Source organism: Aquarana catesbeiana, linkage group LG08 (assembly GCF_042186555.1).
Source record: "Aquarana catesbeiana isolate 2022-GZ linkage group LG08, ASM4218655v1, whole genome shotgun sequence".
Lineage (NCBI taxonomy): Eukaryota > Metazoa > Chordata > Amphibia > Anura > Ranidae > Aquarana > Aquarana catesbeiana.
The window spans coordinates 302,603,323-302,609,297 of NC_133331.1; positions in this window are offsets into that span (position 1 = coordinate 302,603,323).

Sequence of the window (5,975 nt, forward strand, 5' to 3'; positions counted from 1 at the left end):
GTCTAAACCAAATCTGGAAAATACCCACCCATCCAGGCAGTCTCTCTGCTAGCATGTTACCAAAATTGTGTTTCAAAAACATCAGAGAGAAGAACACAACCGGGTTGACCATCCCTAGGCCACCCTTCCACCTAGATAGGTAAGTCACATTCCGCTTCACAAGATTTAGCCTGTTACCCCATAATAATTGGAAGAAACAACTATAAATCCTGGTATAGCAAGATGCAAACAAAGCTGACATACAGAAAGGTAGGAATCAGGTAGGTCTTAATCAAGTCCACCCTTTCCCTCAAGGAGAGCCGCCACCCTTTCCAGCATTTCACCTTGACATCAGCATCATTCAGCCTGGCTTCCCAATTTGACTTACTGTAATCATCAGGGCCAAACTCGATGCCTAATACTTTGAATTTCTGCTGAGGCCTCGGCAAGGGGTGTCCAGAAGTGCAAAGCTCTCACCTCCCTCGCTCATCCAGAAAACTTCACTTTTATCACGGTTGACCTTGGAGCCTGATGCCTCGGAATACTGCTCTATAACTGAAACCACCTCCTGCGCCTCCTCTGTCCCAGAGATAAAGACAGAAATGTCATCAGCATAGGCTACAACCATCAAGGGCGGCTCACCAGTAATGCCCACCGGCACCCCGCACAATGGTCCGCTCTCTAGCCTTCTGATGAAGGGGTCGATTGCGAACACGTATAGCAAAGGGCTCAGGGGACACCCCTGGCGCACCCCCGATCCAACCCCGAAGGGCCGTCCAACCCAACCATTAACAAGCATGAAGCTCTCTGCCTCTGTAAAGTCTTAAGTTTAAGGTAGATCATCTACCTCTAAATATGAAACCGAGGAGGCAGAGGTCAGAACTACCTTATTCCTCCTTCTCCCCACCTTGGTCCACTCTCCCTCCTCCCCTGAAACATTACCCTGAAAAGCCTCATCTACATTATTAGCAGTGGCAACTTCCCCCTTCTTCACCTTAGAACCTCCACTAGAGGTTTTACGCTGCCCTAAGGAAGGCCCTGATGAAGCTGCCACATCAGATCTGCACGAATCTGCCCCTTTGGCAGCCTCAGCCAATCTGGATGACTTATTTACATTTACACTGGGCACCTGAAACACTGGGGAAGAACACACAACAGAAGTAGACACCGACACAGTAGGGAGCACAGACTGAGGAGCAGACACAAGAGGGGTCACACCTTCAGGTTGGGAAACTGACACCCTCAGGACTAGCTGAAACAGATCCACCAACCCCTTGCTGTCCCCCACGTTCCTCCTCCTCCATCCTCAACAGTTCTTCCACCACCTCTGGCTGATTATGGAGGGCTTAAGGGCATAGGCTATAGGGGTGACCTAACTTGTTACAAAGATTACAACGAATACTATTGCAGTCTTTTGCAACATGCCCTGAGCCCTGACAGAGGGAACATTTCTGCACAGAACATGAGCTTGAAAAATGCCCCTTTTCACCACAGCGATGACACAACTTTGGTTGCCCTGCATAAAAGGATTAATCCTGTCACGACCTATAAAGGCAGATGAAGGAATGTGCTTAGCGACATTACTCATGACATGCAGTTTTACTAACACTGTCCATCCTCCTGTCCATATCCCCCTATCATCTACAACTTTCCTCAGGGGGGCTTGGACATCAGCATATCTCCCCAAAGACCAGATCCGCAGCAGGAATGGACTCATTCCGTACTAGAATGGTGATATTCTTGTATAATGGCTGGCGAGAGGCTACTTTGGGCAACAAACCTGCCCATCTTGGGGACTCCTTCCACCTCTGCTCATACCTCTCCCAAAAGACATCTAATCCTTCCGCCTTGACAAAGGAGAGGTCATACTGATATGGCGCAACTGGGCTGATAAGGGCAAAAATCTCCTCCGCTTTAAAACCCATCCCCAGAATATGGTCCACCACATCTCTCCTATTTGGTGGGGGGCCTTCTCCAGCCCACCTCAATTGGACCACATTGCGGTGTTTAAAGGAGCTACCAGATGGTGTCAGATTGGCCTGACCTTCACTCACATCAGTCCTAGTGACCGCAGAATAACTGGCCCTACTCACCCTTGGGACAGGTGCAGCCACCACTGCAGCATAGGAAACAACTGCACTCCTTGCAACATCCCGCACATCACTTTTAGTTACAGACCCTTCTTTAGATAAGGTAGAAACAACAGATGGAGCAGAGATTTCTGGCACAGAAATATCATTTACATTACCCTTGGTAATACTTACTTTATTACCAGTAACTAAAGGGTTACCAACAGTGGAGATTTCCTTATCAGCACTCTTCACAGCAGAGTCTGCACACCCCTCACTGGCTCTCTGTACACAGGTGGTAGTCTCAGCCAGGAGATGAGCTTGCTCTCCACTGCCCTCTACAGCACCATCTATAGGAGCTACACCTCCATCATGTGGTATAGGCAAGTCTTTAACAAAAACAGCTTTTTCAGCCACCCGATGTTTCAAAGGTTTTGGGGGGACATCATTATCCTCTTCTTCATCCTCAGATGATCCAGACACGGCAAACTTGCGACCATGCAAAGGTGATTCCATTTCTGTAATTAACTTTAGCATACCTGCTCCCTTCACAGGCTCAGATGGATCATCTTGCTCCATAGCCTCCTGCTGCGGTGACAAGGGCACAGAATTTCCTTGGCCCAGTGACATACTGGCAGTCAAAACACCTGACTGCTGATCACCCGCAGCCTGTGTGACAGAGATTTCTCCGCTTTCTGCAGGCATACGGATACTTGGCTCCGAATGTAAAGATTTTCCAGCTTGCTGGCCAGAAACACAGTCCAAGCCCGCAGAAACTTTTTTGCTTTGCACTGACCTTTCTTTCTCATACTCTGGTGATGCTTCTCCTCCACTGGACTCTATGGCCCCTCTGCGCATTGTACAGAAGCAATCATCATTGCCATATTTCTCCTTGAAAGCTCCGCTGGTTTCTTTCAATGCGGCCACCAGCAAACTCTGCTTTTCCACTTTAGCCTCCAAAGCCATTAACTCAAGCCGCATCTGTCTTCTCTTGGAACTGTGAAGCCGGTCATTTGCAATTTTTTTATATTTGAAGTCAAACTTCAACCTAGCCAGTACTTCCTCCTCCTTGGTAATTATCGCAATCCTAGCACAAACCTTCTTTCTGTAGGCTGACAGGCTTTCACCTTTAGCTGGGCCATTTCCCAGGTCCTCAAACACTGGTATGGGAGGACCGGTACTCTGGCCATCCGGGGGATCCTCCCCTGGGTCCACCCCAGATTTCTGCATCCACTCTGGGTATAGGGAGTAATCAAGCTCTCTGGATCAGTAGACCTCTCTGGAGCCCAGGAGATCAGCAGTAGTGCAGCCACACCCTTTGCAACTATAACAGCTTCAACTTTTCTGGGATGGCTGGGAATGTTTGACCATTCTTCCAGAAGCGCATTTGTGAAGTCAGGCAATGATGTTGGATGAGAAGGCCTGGCTCGCAGTCTCATAGTTGCCAACATTGTAAAAAAATTTATAGGGACACTTTTTTGTTTGTAGGCAGAGTCTTATTATAATTGGGGACGGGGCATTTATTTTAAGGCGTTGTACAGAACTTAAAATTGGGGGATGGGCGTGGTTTAAACTAAATTGTGGGTGTGGTTTAAAGGGGGCGTGACTCAATGGGGTGTGGTCCGATTCTGAGATGAAGGAGGGAGAAAGAGATAGTGAGGGAAGGAAAGAAAGAGGGATGGGGGGACAGCAGGCCCAGATCCTACACCACAATAGAAATAAATATGTGTATTCCAGAAAGTTTAGCAATCAGCAGATAAAGATACTCCAAACACCTGGTGTTAGCGCTTCAATCATCACAGCACCATAGTTCCTATGGTGTCAGGGTGATTGAAGCGCATCATTTCTATTATTACATTGTTATATAAAATGAAATGGTTCAACTCACCATAATGCAGAATCAGTGTGAGCCCCGAACGTGTCAGTTCTTACATTGCTTGCCATCAGGTGTCCCCAGTGGAGTCCTTCTTTACATCAGGCATTCCCAGTGGAGTGCTTCCTTACATCAGGCATCCCCGGCGGAGTCCCTCCTTACATCAGGTGTCCCCAGCGGAGTGCCTCTTTACATCAGGTGTCCCCAAAGGAATGCCTTTTTTACATCAGGTGTCCCCAGTGGAGTGCCTCTTTACATCAGGTGTCCCTAGCGGAATGCCTCTTTACATCAGGTGTCCCCAGTGGAGTGCCTCTTTACATCAGGTGTCCCTAGCGGAATGCCTCTTTACATCAGGTGTCCCCAGCGGAGTGCCTCTTTATATCAGGTGTCCCCAGCAGAGTCCCTCCTTACATTAGGCGTCCCCAGCCGAGTCCCTCCTTACATCAGGCGTCCCCAGCGAAGTTCTTCCTTACATCAGGCGTCCCCAGCGTAGTGCTTCCTTACATCAAGCATCCCCAGCGGAGTGTCTCCTTACATCAGGCTTCCCCAGCGAAGTGTCTCCTTACATCAGGTGTCCCCAGCAGAGTGCTTTCTTACATCAGGCGTCCCCAGCGGTTTCCGTCTTTACATCAGACGTCCCCAGCAGAGTGCTTCCTTACATCAGGCGTCCCCAGCGGTTTCCCTCCTTACATCAGGCGTCCCCAGCAGAGTGCTTCCTTACATCAGGCGTCCCCAGAGGAGTGCTTCCTTACATTAGGCGTCCCCGGCAGAGTGCTTCCTTACATCAGGCATCCCCAGCAGAGTGCTTCCTTACATCAGGCGTCTCCAGCGGAGTGCTTCCTTACATCAGGTGTCCCCAGGCAGCGAAGTCCCTTGGCTCTGCCTCTCACAGACCAGTGTTGTGCCAACATCGGTTTCCCCCAGAAAACCTGTTTTCCCTGGCTCTCGGGTGAGATTGGAACTCCGCTCCTCCAGCCTACTGCACTGCAGCTCCTCCCACTCTCCCTCGCAATGTTATTCGGCCGTCTACCGCCCCTGCCTCTGTCCATGCAACCTGTTTTTATGGTGTTGTACTGAGACCATGAAAAGAGGGGGCGGGGGCAGTAGATGGCCGAATAACATTGCAAGGGAGAGTGGGAGGGGCTGGAGGGGTGGAGTTCCGATCAGAGCTGAGCTGAGAGCTAGGGGGAAACAGGAAATATCTTGCGGCGGTGGCCATATTTTTGAAGCCAAAAACAGCTCTGATGCCAAAAACAGTCCTGATTTCCTGAGACAAAAGCAAAATCCCGGGATTTTAATCGGGACAGCCTCCGATCAGGACGAGGGTCCCAAAATAGGGCTTGTCCCGGGAAAATCGCTACTGTTGGCAAGTATGCATTCTCTGCTCTAATTCATCCCAAAGGTGTTCCATGGGGTTCAGGTCAGGACTCTGTGCAGGTCAGTCAAGTTCCTCCACCCCAAACTCGCTCATCCATGCCTTTATGGACCTTGCTTTGTGCACTGGTGGGCAGTCATGTTGGTGCATTAGATCAGAGGTCTCCAAACTACAGTCCGAGGGACAAATGTGGCCCTTTGCTAGCCTTTCTCCGGCCCCTGGGGGACTATTCCTCCCACTGACACCAACAATGGGCCAGTTTTTATTCCTACAATACCAATCATGGGATTCTGATCCTCCTACTAATAGGGGCAGTACTCCTCCTCCTATTGACCACCAACCCTGAAGCCATATTTATTCTCACTGATGTCTGGCCACAATCCGGCCCCCTAAAGTCTGTAGGACAATAAAACTGGCCCTTTGTTTGAAAAGTTTGGAGACCCCCTGCATTAGATGATAGAGCTGCACAAAGGCAGGCTTAGGCCTGTCAAAGTGCCAGCCATGAACTCGGCTCCCCCTCAAAGCAACAGTCACTCCCATCCTGGCTAGTATTTCTGCCTTTAGCAATGTATAAGCCCATGCTGACTCTGAGACCAAATCACAATTTTCCAGTTGAGGATCTGCAGTCAGGAAAGGGGCCAGTACATCCACCCATTCTTTCTCAGGCAGACCTTCCCTT